Source organism: Larus michahellis, chromosome 4, assembly GCF_964199755.1.
Source record: "Larus michahellis chromosome 4, bLarMic1.1, whole genome shotgun sequence".
NCBI classification, from domain to species: domain Eukaryota; kingdom Metazoa; phylum Chordata; class Aves; order Charadriiformes; family Laridae; genus Larus; species Larus michahellis.
The window spans coordinates 56,640,659-56,657,807 of NC_133899.1; positions in this window are offsets into that span (position 1 = coordinate 56,640,659).

Genomic DNA, 17,149 nt, shown 5'->3' on the forward strand with positions numbered 1-17,149 from the left:
AGTGTCAGGCCGGTGTTGACCGACGTTTGGGTAACACAACCGAGCTGTTTTGGTCGGTTGTTGCCTTGAAAAATAAGTATTTGTCTGTTCTTTTGAGAATAAATTTCAGTTAAAAATAGTAAGCCGCCGCGGTTCTGTGAGTAAACTGAATTTTTCAAGGAGGAGTAAATACACGATGTCCTTACATCCTTAGAATACCTTACTTGATGGTAATGGAGGTGTATATTGGGATAGAGGAAAAACCCGAACACCGAAGGATCCTCTCATCTGCTTTAGTCAGTGATATTACTTTCTCCTGCATTGGCTTTGGCCTGTGCAGATCCGTCTTGGATGATTCATCATTTTCTGTAGACAAAACCACAATTTAAGTGGCAGTTAAGCCATTAGCACCAGGTTTGTTTGTACTTTCTAAATTTGGGTTTGCTTACCTATTCCATACTATGTTCTCATACACCTTTTCCAGGAGGGTCATTTGGGGTTTTGCACTAATTTGTTATATGAAGAACTGCATTTTAGTTTATTTTAAAAGTTTCTATTCCAGAGGTAACTCTTCCAGTGTAAAACAACAGCCAAATTAATGAAATGCAGTCTTTCTGTGTACAGTCATAAATAAGTGCTGCAGCAAAAATAAGCTTTCCAGCTTTTCCTTTAGACGTGCTCTGGTAGTAGCTCTACAGTGAGTCTTCACTGAGAGAAAGAGAATACCACAAAGCTTAGACAGAGGAAGATAATAACCACATTATGGTGTTTTGAGCACCTATGGACACGAAAACTAGAGAATAAAACAAGATGAGAATAGCTAGAGTATTTCCACAAGTCACCAAAATATAAACAGAAAAAAACACCTAGAAAGTTGTGTGGAAGAAAGACCCAGCAGCAATAATAAATAGCAGATTAGACGTTAACTTTGTTAAGTAAAACACCAGGATTTTTATTATGGATGCCAAAATCATGTCATTGAGCAAAAGTAATATTTATCTAAATACAGTTTTAATGCAGCCTTACTGTAAGTATTGTTATCTGTCCTGACATTGAAATTACATGAAAATACAAAATTCCAGAACCTAAAATACCCCTGATAAGAAAAGTAAAAGTAAAGGAATAAAATAAATAGGTACGATAGAATTACTTGGGGGTGCTGGTAGATGAGAAGCTCAACATGAGCCGGCAATGTGCACTTGCAGCCCAGAAAGCCAGCTGCATCCTGGGCTGCATCAAAAGTGTGGCCAGCAGGTCGAGGGAGGCGATTCTGCCCCTCTACTCTGCTCTGGTGAGACCCCACCTGGAGTACCACATCCAGCTCTGGAGTCCTCAGCACAAGAAGGACATGGACCTGTTGGAACAGATCCAGAGGAGGGCCATGAAGATGATCAGAGGGCTGGAGCACTTCTGCTGTGAGGACAGGGTGAGAGAGTTGGGGTTGTTCAGCCTGGAGAAGAGAAGGGTCTGAGGAAACATAGCAGCCTTCCAGTACCTAACGGGGGCCTACAGGAAGGATGGGGAGGGACTCTTGATCAGGGAGTGTAATGACAGGACACAGGGTAATGGCTTCAAACTGCAAGAGGGGAGATTTAGATTGGGTATCAGGAAGAAATCCTTTACTGTGAGGGTGATGAGGCACTGGAACAGGTTGCCTGGGGAAATTGTGGATGCCCCATCCCTGGAAGTGTTCAAGGCCAGATGGGATGAGGCTTTGAGCAGCCTGCTCTAGCGGGAGGTGTCCCTGCCCAGGGCAGGGGGGGTTGGAACTAGATGATCTTTAAGGTCCCTTCCAACCCAAACCATTCTGTGATTCTGTAATTTAGTTTAGGCAATCCCTATCCAATTTAGTTTTCTGTAGTAATAATGAACTACACAAGAGGGAGCTGTGATCTGATAAATAGACCAAAACTATTCACGTCAAGTATTTTCTGTTCAGTATTCACGTAAGAAAAAAATACATGATGACAGTATGTGCTGTATTTTTTTCCCAAAAAAGTGACAGAGGTAATCTTTTTACATTTTGCAGGAGATATTTAAAGCCACAGTATTATCTAGTAATTTTGTCAAAACCGTATGTCAAATACTTTAATATCCCTTTAGGTGACTATTTTAACATATTTCTGCTTTATTTACAGGTAGAGACTGGAGCAGAAAAATTACTTTGTAAATAAGAGCTAGGCATCTAATTTTGGAACCAGTTGTAGCATCAAATCTATTACACTTTCAAAATTGAGTTAGAAAATATAAACAGCTATTTGGCTACTTCCTTCCTCCGCCCCCCACCCCTCCACCTACCCCCCGGAGCTGTCTATGAATTGACATACCAAGCTTCTGGCTTTTTAAATAATTCTAATTTTCAGAGGCTATCGGTGAAATCCCATCCTGAATGAATTAAATGGCATAACTCTCTTTTGTCATCAGGAGGGCCAGGCTTATACTGCTTTTCACATCCAGCGGGTAATACTTAGATATATGTTTACATTTTGGGAGAAAAATAACAAACATGAGCACCTACATTTAGTGTGCCGTTTTGTGCATTTTTGAAGCTAATCCAGAAATGAGAGCTTTAAAAAAGAAGTCAAATGTTTACTAATAGTCTCATTTCAGTAACCACTCAGAACAGTCAGTCGTCAAACCAACCAGAAACTCAGCCAGAGGAAGCAGAAAGAAGCTACTTCAACAAACGGAGTGACATCATGAGGAGTATGGAAAACCGACCTTACTCCGAAGTACCCCTCCCTGAACAAACTCAGAACTCGGTGGGAAAGAGTGTAAGTATCCCTCATTCTGGCAAAACAAGGGCTGGTTTTGCCTTACTTCTTCAGCCAAACAAGCTGGGGACAGAAAGATTGTAAGGGCCGATCATGAAAAAGAAAGATCGTGAGGGCATGAAGCCCGACCATCCCATCCAGGAGAAACTGTGAAAAGTGGCTGCATGAGGGACGTTCACACGTTGATGTCCTCAGAGCCTGACTACTAGTACAGTTTATTCTGAGCGTCCGTACTCATTCTTGTCACTTCCTGGCTTTCTCTCTTAATGAGGAATTATTTACTCCAATTCCTAGTTGTCATCTCTGCATGCTGTTCAGCCTGCATTTATGTTATTTATGTCCCTTTTCCATTTCCCACCCCCTCTGCTGCTTTGTCTGGTCTTCAGTAAACAATTTGGCCCAGGACGGAAAGTGTTGGGGGGAAAGAGTCTCATGCAACGGTGTCCCTACTTGCAACCGCTCAGAATTGTGTGAGAGGCAAAACAATCTGGATACTCTGAATACCTTCAAGATTTAAGGTTAACTGTATCCCCTACCTCTGTGACTAGTTCCGGATCAAGAAAATAGTAAGGACGAGGATTTAAAGTGTTTTTGAAGTAAGAAAATAAGGCTACATTCAACATGAATGTCCTCTGAACCATGGTTTGAGGATAGAATAATTCTATTTAACCCATGTTTGATTTGTGTTACAAATTTGGTCTCAATTTACCATCTTGTCATTTTAGGTTTTTGAAAAGACTATTCCAGAAAATAAGATACGACGATCTTAAAACCTTAGTGTCAATTGTATAAATTGTTAATTCTATAGCTGAGCTTGCTCCCTATACAGATTTCTTGGGGACAGATTATCAGAGCTAACTCATTCAAGTTTGAATATTCCACACTAAGAATCATCAGTTTTTTGTATGAAATATTCCCAAACTTGATTTTGTGAAAAGTAGTAATGGAATGATTTCTTTATTTTTACATTCACTAGTGCTGTAGTCAGATAAGTTTTTCCAATGAAATTTTGGGACAGCTCTTGGAGAAGAGCAGTATACAGCATACCTTTCCTCCATTTACTCTGCAAGACCACGTGTTTCAGGAACGGAAGAATCACCACGTGAGGGAAAAGATAATATCTTTTCATCTCTATGTAGGTGAAACTTTGTAAAAGTTCCTGAAGATTTCATAGGCAGATTCTGACATATATGATTTCCCGTCCACCCTATGGGAAGAGTGATGGGTTGTGTATTTTTCTGCTTTTGCAGACTTTCAAGTGTCTTATGTCTGTTATATGCGTACCGTAGTTCAAGAGACGTATCTTCCCAGTTCCCACTTCAGTTGGAAAGATATGGACGCATTGCCCAGTTAGCTTGAAAAATGAACTGAAGGCAGTACGGTTTTGTGGTGGGTTGACCCTGGTTGGATGCCAGGTGCCCACCAAAGCCGCTCTACCACTCCCCTCCTCAACTGGACAGGGGAGAGAAAATATAATGAAGGGCTCATGGGTTGAGACAAGGGCAGGAAGAGATCACTCACCAATTACTGTCACGGGCAAAACAGACAGGAAAGTTAGTTTAATTTGTTACTAATCAAATCAGAGTAGAGTAATGAGAAATAAAACCAAATCTTAAAACACCTTCCTCAACTTCACTCATGATTTCTCTACCTCCTCCTCCCAAGCGGCGCAGCGGGACAGGGAACACGTGTTGCGGTCAGTTCATCACACGTTGTCTCTGCTGCTCCTTCCGCCTCAGGGTGAGGACTCCTCACACTCCTGCCCTGCTCCAGTGTGGGGTCCCTCCCACAGGAGACAGTCCTCCATGAACTTCTCCAGCGTGGGTCCCTTCCACGGGGTGCAGTCCTTCAAGAACAGACTGCTCCAGCATGGGTCCCCCACGGGGTCACAGGTCCTGACAGCAAACTTGCTCCAGTGTGGGCTTTCCATGGGGTCAGAGCCTCCTTTGGGCATCCACCTGCTCCAGTGTGGCGTCCTCCATGGGCTGCAGGTGGTTATCTGTTCCACCGTTGACCTCCACAGGCTGCAGGGGACTCCCTCCTCCGGCACCTGGAGCACCTTCTCCCCATGCTTCTTCACTGACCTTGGTGTCTGCAGGGCTGTTTCTGTTACATATTCTCACTCCTCTCGCTGGCTACTGTTCCGCAGCAGTTTTTTTCCCCTTCTTAAATATGTTATCCCAGATGTGCTACCACCGTCGCTGATGGGCTTGACCTTGACCAGTGGCGGGTCTGTTTTGGAGGCATCTGGCAGTAGCTCTATCAGACACAGGGGAAGCTTCTAGCAGCTTCTCACAGAAGCCACCCTGGGAGCCCCCCTGCTAGCAAAATCTTGCCATGCAAACCCAATACAGGTTTCTTCTCTGGAGGGATATGGTTTTTATCCACTGAAGTAATCATGCTGAGAATGCATCACTGAAACAATGCATTCATTGTGAAGACCTGCGTTTCTAGAGTTTAAGGGTGAATAAAACTTCCTTGTGAGGAAATAAAAGCTTCAGACTGGTATAATTCTGTACATGGACAGGAAATTAAGATTCCTCGTATATTACTCCACGTTTATAGAATACTTGAGATCAGAAGTTCTTGGCAAACTATGTATAGGACTCAGCTCACCTGCTGAAATCCTCAGTCAGTTGAAAGCCCAAAGGCATTGACTTAGCCAGACCCCAAGGCAACAATTAGATGGGACACTAATACCACGTCTTGTGTCACAGAACTTGTCACAAATATTCCAGAAGGACAAGTTTTTAGTTTTTCATTGTTGCCTTAGCAAATTGTTGTCACGTTGTGAAAGTAGAGACTCAGAGGTAAAATGCCTTATTTATGTATTTATGGCAACACCTTAGTTTTCATAGATTACCATAGAGTTTAAAGCCAGAATTGACTCTTAGATTGTCTAGTCTGACCTCTTGTACATCACAATCCAGCAATTTATGTACTAAAGGGTGGCTAGACAGTTTTTCTAATGGGAGAGTGATGTGTGACTCTCTTTCAAAAAGCGAAAATTGCATTCCTTGGCAAATGCTATAACTGTTATCAAATTGTATAAAAGATGGGTAGAAACCTCTCCTTCAGCTATACTGATCATAAAGCAAGAATCTGAAACTCCATTTTATAGCCTACCCTGTCCTATAGGCCTATTTTGAGGAAACCTGTCAGATCATCACTGGAGGAAGGTTTACACTAAGGAACTAATTTCTTAATTTCAGACAACCTTTGATATGAGGTAAAGTAGACAGGAAAAAAAACGCCTCTTCTTCTGGCACATCATCTGGGCAGGTTCATATTCTAGGTGCCCTGAGAATATAAAAATCAAAGAGCAAGAAGTTTGGATACTTCTAGTCCTGGGTGGAAGCTGAGTGGGGGTTTTAAAGTTGCTATTTTGGGTTTGTGCCTACAGTGGGATCGCAGGTGGAATGCAGCTGCCCAAGTCTTAATGAGGCACCCAAGGCTTTAGTCAGATATGCCATAGCGTGTTTGAAGTAGGAGCTCTTCTTTAGAAGTTTAGCTCCAGACCTGAATCTTGATGTTTTCTCTCCTGACTTTTGAGCTCTCCCTTTCAATCGGTGTGGGAAGGAGAGATGGTAAAGCGAGCTGTATATGGGAAATTAAAATGAGAACAAAAGCCTGTCCAAATTATGCAACAAGGATCATTATGCTATAAAATTGCTCTTCAAATGTGGCTGTCATTGAGAGATATTAAGATTTCAACAGTTATTTTCTTGATGAAGACTTAATTTCTTGCATAAAAAGGTTTTTAAGCTTAGAGCTATGCCTACACAATTAGTGTCCTTTGGTTTTGGAATGTTTGAAGGGTGCTAAAGGATTTGAATGCTACACAAGTATTTTTCATCACTACAGATCAGTTGTCTCAAACTAGTTTCACAACAGCCTTATAATTTAAACGATTTATGTATGCAATGTGTCGCTCGATACAATGATCACTAGATCATTTTGCAATTAAATGTATGTAGTTTTAGGAACTCAGAGCAGGCTTGAGGGTCCTGCTGTTGTATCTGGGGTAGGGTTGGACAGAAATGAGCAGTAAATAAATTGCATCTGCCAATTCAAAGGAGAACTTTACTGGAATACAGAAGAGAATGAGTCACAGATTCCCTTTTTTAACCCCATTCTCTGTTTGTCTTATGGAATGGGGTTTTCCTGTGTGCAGTGAGGCAGAAATAAGCTATTTTAATATACTAACAGTAAGAGTGTTCAAAGAAATAAAATCTGTAGATAATATTCGCAATGGTGTTGTCCTTTAGTTTCATGGACTGCATAGTGATGTACATGTCACTGGAGGGCTCTGCTGTGCACTCTTTGGCCTAGGAACAACCACCTAATGTGTGGTTTTAAGCAAACTTATTTTGGAGAGCACACACAGGCTTTCCTTCCTCGGTTTTCCCCCTAGCCATCCAATACTCATCAGTTACATAGTTTTTCGTTGTGGGGTTGTTATGATACCCCAGTGCTTGGGATGGGAAATCTGGCCCCTGTTTCTAACTCTGTCTTCCTTTTGTGTTGTCCTGGGCATCTCTTAAACCTCCATCTCTAAAAGGCTGTGTTGACTGAATGTTTAAAGGACAGTAGATAGTTATTTTGTGGGTTTATTTAATATATTCCCCCGATCCTTTTTCTATTCTTTTAATCTTTGGAGTTGCTTTAATCTAATTTCTTTATACAAATTCACTTTTTTCCCCCCCTCCAGCAGGAAAGATAATTGTATATGAACAAGAATACTCACTGTTATTTTTGTTACTTCTTTTTTTCTCTTTCCCTTTTTTCTTACACATTTATATTACAGATGTGCCTGCTGGACTTAGCTAGCATTTTAGCCTCCCTATGCTAGATGCTACATAAATCCAGGAAGAGACAGGACCTATTAGGAAAAGCTTGGAATCCAAATAAACAAGGCAGCACATATTATTAGGTAGAAGAGGCACAGATTGATGATAGGGCTTATCTAGGAAGGTCAATGTCTAACTATAGAATCCAGGTCTCTTGAAATTCAGTCCCACTAGCCATGCATCAGCCTACGCAACCGCTTTTTTCATAAAGCATCAGTAATTCTAACTGGGTAGAAACGGTGCTACTGTGTGACTTAGACACACATTTCCCCTATACGGTCCGATGCTGTTACCTTTGTAATAAAACAAAGACTTCTAATGGCTATTGAGGCCAGCCCATATTGAAGAGCAAATTGGTAAAGGGAGCATACCTTCAAATAGGCTTATGCAAACAGTTTAACCAATGCACCAAGTACATGTTCACAAGTCGGGACTGGTTAGTAAATATAATGGAGAAAAAACCAAACAGACCTCAATTTAGACAATAGTGACTGTTTTAAGAGACCACAGTGTAACTTCTTTATCACCCATTTTCAGATCTGAATAGCCTGCCAGAAAACTTTTATCGAAAACCATACACAGACAAGCAGCATTATTGTTGGCGGCAGCAGTAAGGTCACATTTATTACTCCTGTTTTCATTACAGTTACTTTTACAAATAGCACTCACATCTCACTGCCATAAGGGTTATATGTGACTGTAGTTAGGAACAGTCTTGTTACTTACAAAGCCACAATCCTGAAACCTCTTACACATATAGATACCTTTCTATTATTTGTGGGTGGATCTCAATCCATTTCAGACTCAGCATGTTGAGAGCGCAGAGAAGCTCAGGTCAGCTTTCTGTGTGCGGCTCTGGGAACTGGATCTCTGCAGTGTAGCTATGTCTGACACGGTCATATGTGACCCAGCCTCGGGGGACGGGGTTTGTCACTTGGGAGCGGCACCACAGACCATGGCTCTGCAGCTTCCCTGGCTGACACACAGGGACGTGGCATGCCTCCTCCTGGGAGCCTGCGGGCTTTTGAAACTGTCTGCACTTCACAGCTAAGTGTTCTTCAGTGGTTAATCTTTTCTTCATTACGTCTCATCGTATATTCTTCTAGCTTTATTACCTAAGTATTGTATTATGTATGTTTTAACTGCGTTATCTCATTCCTCATCACCTTAGATAAATGAAAACTGACCGTATTTAATGTTAACATAGTCAGCAATCCTGTTAAAGTAAGCTTGAAATGTAATGTAGTAAAGCTGTTTTATTTTACAGTGCTAGAATTAAGTGTCTGCTTATCTATTATTTTTAATTATTTTAGAAGAAAATGTAAAAGATGACTGAAAGAGACTAAATACATTGAGAGTGAGAATTTAAGAGAAGGCAGCAAGTCTGAAGAAAAAAGAACAGAAAAGTTTCTTGACACAGCTAGCGAAAGAGGCAAATGAGAAGCTACTGCTCTATACTGAAATTTATTCTGTTCTTTGCGATCTCTGGAATTTTGCACCGTCTTTAACATGACGTTTCCAAATATCTCAATTTTCCAAACTGCCATATTGGACTTTTTCACAGCTTTACTCTACTAGGCAAGCTAGTTCTAACTATGTATATATAGCTGTTTTTACATACACCTTATTTATATGTTATTTTAAAATTTATTTTATTTTTAGTTACTTACTTTTGCTCCTAAAAATACACATAAGATCAGCACTCATCTAGGAAATGCAGAAGTTGTTTTGTTTTTTTTTTATCTCGTGACTGAGTACCAGTAAGTTTAGATCCTTACTGCATCGGAAAAAAATTACCTGCCTTCCACTTGAAGGCATTCACACTGGTGTCAAGATGTGTCAAGATCTTCTGCTGTGCCACCTCCAGTGAAAGGCTGTCAAGGTGAAAACGCTACATATCATCCTACCTTCCCACGCTACATCCAATTTTAATTTACTCTTAAATTGCCACAATACCTTGCAGTACTGTATTCTAGCAAGTAAATGTTTATAATCCATGTTTCCTTCAAAAATTAAAAAAAAAAAAAAGGAATACAGCAAAATAAAGAAATACTGCACTTTTCAGCTTGTGGTATTTGTAACTGTTTTCAGCAGAAAGGAAAAGTGAAAATGAGACATTTCCAGTAGAAAAAGACTATGAATCGTACATGCTGTCCAAGGAAATTTTGGCAGGAATGGAAGACTGGCATCCACCAGTTCCAGTGTCACAGCTGTAGGACTGCTCTTCCCCTTTTCAAATTAGATAGTTTTCCCTTTATCAGTCACATGCTTCTTTAAATAACCTACGTCATGTAATCCTCACACAAGCAAAACTTCCCTCGTTCGTGTTTTAAAGGAAACAAAGTTATTATGCATAAGCATATTGTTGCTTGCATTTGGTTTCAATCTTTCATAAATATACAAGTTCTCAAGACAGCTAAATGTAGAATAATAAAAAAAATCAGAATGTGAAGAAATTCTCATTTCAGCAATTTCTACATCCATTTATTTATAGCTTTATGAGATATTTTCAGGTAGGTACAGAGATGCTTAACTCTCTCCGTTGACTCTGCACAAAACTATCCGTTTAAAAACCTGTAAAGATCAAACAATTCCTACGTTGGTTATGTTAGCTGCAGAAAAACCACCACCCCTGAAGCTGATTTCCTGCTCGAGAAACCATAAGCTAATTGCAGAACAAAAGGTACGTTCTGCGAGGTCCTCCACTTTCAGCAGTTGCTGCGTTAAAGCGTATCTGATGCAGAGCAGCTTGTAAATGTTTTGCACGTTCTGTGAAGAAGATATTCTGGTTGGTGTATGCTGTTAGTACTGCTGGATGTGATGATGTAGCATGAGACAAAGCAAGCTGCATCCTTTAGTGTCAAAATTTTCAGATTCAGCTGCTCCCAAGAGCATGTGTTTGGGTAAAGAGTAGGCAGCTGCTTTTTTTTTCAGTCAACTGTCATCTTTACCAAGCCACTTTCCACCTGCTGCTTTTTTGAAAAAATTAAAATTCTTCCCACTCTCTTCAAGTCAGTTACGCAGATTCAAACCCGTGGTGCCAGGATAATGTCTGTTACATGACTGACAATGAAAAGAACAATGCGAAGAGAGTAACAGGTAACTTGTACTACTTAGCAGATTGGTTTTGTGTTTTTAAAAAAATTAAAATATGTTCATTGATATCCATTATTTATTTATTGCCTGGTGATGATGACTCCTAGTTTTCTACTCGTTTTTCAAAGCCGAATGTTCAGTGTATTTAATGTCCACTTTAAACTTGGGTTTTCCCATAATGAGAATGATTATGATTAATTAATGAAAAGAGCTTGGACTTCAACACTTCAAAAAATACATTTTCAGAAACCAGCGTCGTTATCTTAGGTATTCAGCTTCTGAAAGTGTTTAGGCAATACTGCATTCAGTGCTGCTAGACTTGTGCGAAAATGAGTTTCATTTCTGAAATACGATAGGATGCCCTTAAATCCAGACCTTCTAACCGTCCTCATTAAAGGTCTCTTAATCAAATTCCCAGGAATTTTGCTTCATGCCAGGGCCTGAAGTCAGTGATGTGGCTCTGCTCCTGTCTCCTCCCCACTATGTGTCCCCACCCTGTCTGCGTGTGAAGGTCTTGAGCATCGGAAGCCATGGCTTGCTGGTCCTGGCTTCCCATCCATCTGCACTTCCCTCGCTGCACCTCTGCAATGCAGTCCCACCATGGAGGGACATGACTGCTTCACGGGGCAGGGGCGGCTCTATCAGCATCGCCTGGCCAGCCGAGGGACAGGGTACAAAGAGAAGCTGCACACGGGAGAGAAGAAAAGGGGTTAAGAGGGCTTCAGGTGCCGAAAATGATCTCACCGACGGTTAGCACAGTCAAGAGTGTTACCGTTTAGCTCCTACCACTAAGACCTGGGCCCCAAAGTTAAATGGATTTCATAAAGTTGGCTGGAATAGCACTTAATAATTAAAAGAAGGGCCATAGGGTTTCAGGAGCTGTTGGAATTTAAATGCCATTTTGACTGATTATCTCAAAATATCTGGGACCTGATGCACAGCAATAGTCAGCACAAAGAATAACCGGTGTAGTCACTAATGGGCATCCCCAGAGACCTGGATTTGCCAATCAAGTGCAGAGAAAACTGAAATATCTAGAGTGACTGGCACTTTAGAAAACAAAGTCCAGATGCAGATTCAAGGTTTTAAATGCTCTGATTTTATCCATTTAAAGATTTTCAAAACTTGTGGGTGTGGATATGAAGATGCTTCTCATCCATTATTATCAGCACTCTCTCATTTTTTCCTGGTTCTTATTGATTATGAGCCTAATTAACTTGTAAATCAACAGCAAGTCCATTAAAATCCTTCTGGCTTTGTAGTTCTGAGTGGTCTAAGACAAAATAAAATACTGTCTAAATGTCTTTAAATTTATATAAATATATAGTTTTATACATACACATATATAAGCATTTCAATTTAAGCTAAACAGAACTCGTAAAATCTTGGTGAAATAACTGAAGACTTTAATATTGTACAACCATGATTTTATGGAAGTTATAACACAACTTTTGATACTTTTGATATAACTTTTGCTACAGAACTAATATGGTTGTTCACACGCGTCAACATTAGACACCTGCTATCAGTAAAGCTGAGCAAGTTGGTTTATATTAACCAGGTAGGAGCAGAATTTCAGTATAGTCTTTATTGGCCTAGAAAAATATCTCTTGGATGAAGTTCTCTGTCAAGTGATGTAAAATCTGCACATTGTACAACAGGCAAAGATAAATTAGGATCTTCATTCAGTTCTATTGCAAATGTTTTCTCATCATGTGGATTTCGCCGTACCAAGTAATTTCCTTATATACTTTTTGTACAACAGCTTTCCTTCTAAAAGTTCAAAACATCACACAGATGACACAGGCCACTTTTGTGAAAATCCATCCTTCTACAAATCTAAGGGTTAGCAGCAAGACTGGTGTTAATATTTTGTTGGGGTTTTTTAGAGTGATTAAAAAAGCCTGACTTCCCTTCTTATCCTTCGAATCTTGCTGCCATTAGCAATTATTTATACTTTGCTGACACGACAATCCAAAAAGCTCCTACGATAGTGAAAGGAATAAAGAGCACATGTTGCAAGGGGAGACTAAAAGAATTGGCTTGTGGGAAAAAAGGAACAAATTCAATTGTCTAGAAAGGCATTAGTTAGAGAAACCCTTCAGAGACCAAGTAAAATATTATTTAGATTAAGACACAAGTAGATATATGTGGTATGAACACATTTTGATTGTAAATTAGAATAAAATTTCCAGCTGTCAGGAAACTAAGGTTCCAAAATAGCCATACAATAGGACTAATGAGGTAAATAACCTCACCAGCTTTAGGATGGCACCTTACTACTTTACAAAAGAGATTTCATGGTTTCCTATAAAAGGGAACTGGAGTGAATGACTCAAAAGGTTGTTTCTAATCCTATGTATCCAAATTCCACTTCTTTCTTTGGGTGGGGGTGGGGCACAGAAAAGTTTATGTAGAAAAGTGAATCATTAATGTCATGTCAGATCTTAAAAGAAAAAATAAGGTAACGTGTTTGTATTCTCAGCCATCTAAACATAAATATGGAGGAGCGCAGTAAGAGAATGTACAAGACTGTTCAGTTGCAAGTTGAGTAGACTGCAATTGCCATTAAAGTGTAGTAAAAACGATGCAGTAGCTTTTATTATTTCATGCCTGTGAAGTGCATACCTATACTTTATTGGTCTTGTAGAAGGAAAATTTAATAGTACTGTCCAATTTATATGCAGCTACATTACGTTTCTATAAGGGTGAGCAGGCTTCCTAAATTATATGTATTAATGGGGTAAGATGGGAGTCTTCTGTAAGGCGATTCAGACCACCTAAGATGGTGCACCAATTTGCTGTCTGACACAGCTGGTCTGAGTAGCCCCATGGAAGCGCCTCCCTTCTGTCATTGACTGTAGAGCACTAATTTAGTCTTCCAAATTGAGGGTCTGAAATTGAGACTGGAAATAATTCTGCTTCCTCTTCCCACATAAAATCTGTACAGATCTGAATAAGGAAAGCCCCTGCCCTGAGGATCTTCTGATGAGAAGGCAAAGCGTTTCAAACATTTTGCTACGTTGTGGGAAGTTAGTCATTTACAATACAACTCCAATTACTCTTTATCAGATCAATTAAACCTGTACATTATTATAATAAACAATATATTTTTGTGCAAGGATCTTTGTATCAACATCATTATGTGCGTACTTGTGATGGAGTGGAGATGTAGTTTTATATATTTTTGAGGTGGAGATGTAGTTTCATATATTCTTGCAATTACCAATTTTTTATCTAGTCAAATAATGCAAATAAAGCAACTAATGCATGTTACTGCTACAGGACCAGAGCTCTAGTTTATTAATATTATTTCCTCCTTCTTTAGTTAAAAAAGATTTTTAAGTTCCATTTCCTAAGAAATAGCATCCTATTAAAAATGCCTTGCAACTTAAATAGCTGCTTGTCTTTATTTTTAGCTAACTACCACTGAAAGAGTAAGATGGAAAAGGTTTTCTTTGTTTTGCTATGTATCACTTGCTGAAAAATCAGACATATCAAGTCCTATCAGATATACTTCAGTCCAGTGGGTCCTACCAATTATGTTGTCCTTTATGCAACAACAGAGGAGAAACAAACATTAAAATTAAATGAGGTAAAACCACAGAGATAACAGTAAAGGACAGGTAAGTCATCTAATTTTATTTCAGATTTGTTTTTCAAAATATCTAGATACTAACTCAATTTATTTCTTTGAATATATGTAAGCGTTTATGCTGAACTTGCTTATGTGCCTCTGCAGTAGCATTTCATGCCCAACTTTACTTGCTAGGTACTATAAAATACCGAATAATTGAAAGGAAAACAAATTTCACTCTTATAATCAAGAATGTCATTCACATCTGTGTCTAGTTGTGTCGTCTCACGCACGGGTGTTGTTTCTCTGCACAGAAATTTATTTTTCTTCTTCTTTCTTGTTCCCTAAGGGGAAATGAGCCCCTGGGTCCAGAGCTCAGGAGGGAATGGAATTTCCACCCTGCAGCATTTCTCTGAAACCACTCAAGGGTTGCGAATCTCTCCTTCTCTGCTGGTAATGGAATCCCACACACAGCCAGTCTATACTAATGATTTTAGTTGCCTCCAGCACCACTTATGACTAAGTGCAAAACCCTCTCTTCTACCTCACAACCTGCTCACCCTGATGAACCACAAGTCTAACACGATAACCAAGCCTTTTTCTTCTCAGGACTTCTTCACAGTGAAGCTAATTATACACAAAGACATGAACACTTCCTTTGAGAGGTAGCAATAAAGACAACATGTCCGTCTGTGTGCTCTCCTGAGCTAAAACTGCTGCATAAATACGTGTATCCAAGCTAGCTGTGAGTTCCTCCCAGTATTTTTACAACCTGAGGGCTGGAAGGGCAGAAGATGATAAACTTCTGAAAATCTGTATACATATTCTATTACTTTATAATGTTACATATTGCACAATGCCACCCAATGTTGTCAGAGTATTAGAGCTTACTCACAGAAATGTGTTCATTTCAGGTCACGACTGAGAAATTTACAGTATGAGAGTTCTTGTTCTGCAAACTTTTAACCAAGAAGAAAGCTTACCTGTGTTTCGAGTTGAAAGTTAATCATCTGTGTCAACACAATGCAACCCCAGTTCCAGCCAAGGGATCATTTTGCTGTGGGTCTGTCACTCCTCATGTGCAAGAGCTTGGAAAGTTTTTAAGCATTTCTTCACCCCTCATGCACTGCACCAAGGATAAAGGGTGCGTTGCTTTTGTGGAGCTTCGGTTTTGTTATTATTGTACTTTCGTAACTCATGTAACTGTACTTGGACTTTTTAGTTAGCTAGGCTAGTAAATATATCTCTTCCTGATTTTTTTCCCAATTGATTTTCCTTGTAATTTCCCAAGAAGTGTTCCTTAGATGTTTAGGCTGCCAGGTTTCATCTGTTACTTTGTGTGTGAGAGAACCATGCGGTGAACGATGGGCATTCTGATTGCCTTGACTATCTGATAGACTCCTGCATCACTGGAAATGCTCTACAAATCCTTTACTTGGCATGTTCTTAAGGGATGCAAAGCTGCACATACACTTCCTGAGAAATCCACAGGACTGGTGTTGGATGTAGCAGCACATTACCTTTCTGGATATTTCAGCAGGGAACCTAAGAATGTCAGTGCAAGTTTCCTGCACAAATCTTCACTTTCAAAACTGCAGTGAAAAAGGGAAGATAATCTCAGCACATCCTCCCCCTTTCTCTTCAGTTATGTCTCTTAAAGTGGGCACCAGAATCACCCTGATGACAGAGTGTGCACGGATATGCTGCAGAACAAGCTCTCAGTAAATAAGCATATACATATATTAGATCCTAGGGTGACTAGCAAGGCCTTCATACTCTTTTATGTAACACATATTGAGATAGTTAATACAAGCTATGACAGCAAACAATATAGCCATTTTTGTTTTAAACAAAAAGACTGAAGCAAATTATTTCACATACCATGAATCAGCCAAGTTCTGAAAACACACTTGCTCCAGGTCAATGTATCATAAACTTAGCGTAAAGCAACATAAACAGAAATTTCTCTTTAAATATAAATGAAAAATTGTCGTGATTTAGACAGGTGGTTTCCCAGAAAAAAACTGTTTTTAGAGAAAAAAACCCGCCACCAACAAAAAACACCAAGTGTCTCTGGCTCCTGGGTGGCGTTGATCGTTTCTAACTGATAACCTTTTGATCTTCTGGACACTGGTATTGATATACCTTTCTCTCTGATTCCTAGCCTTTTCTTATAAGTCAAACAGGATTTTTCCAGTTTTTCTCAATGGAGCATGGCCAACGCAGTTGCGCCTTCTGGTTCTCACATTGCTTGTTCAACTTTGTTCCTTGCTTTTATTTCAAGGTGAAGATGAGACGAAGACATGAATTTCCAAAAGGACATGATACTCAGTCTTTCCAATGACTTGGATGAGTCATGCGAAGAACAAAGCAGTCTTGCACCTCATCAGTCATATGTCACCCGGACCAAAACCATGAAAATTTTGGAAAAACAAATAAGATGATTGTTTTCTTTGTGCCGGCCAGGTACTGTGCAAAACATCAGTTCTAATCCATTCAATGAGGTGCATGTGCTTTCCAGTATAACACACGTTCAAGTTACTATTGTAAATAACTTGCTCCTTTCAGTAAAATATGAGCTGTTAGTCCCCCGGCAAATGTACTGAGCAGCCTTAAAACAGCAATTCAGAACAAAAATCAAAACTGAGAAAAATAAATTAGGAACTTACTTCTTTACATTTGTATTACTACGCTCTTTGACACTGTGTATTGATTTTTATCTACAGACTCAATTATTCTGAAAGACTGACAATGAAAAAAAAAAGATACACAATTAAAATGTGGCAATATCATAGAATCATAGAATTGCCTAGGTTGGAAGGGACCTTTCAGATCATCTAGTCCAACTATCAACCTAAATCTGACAAAAAACA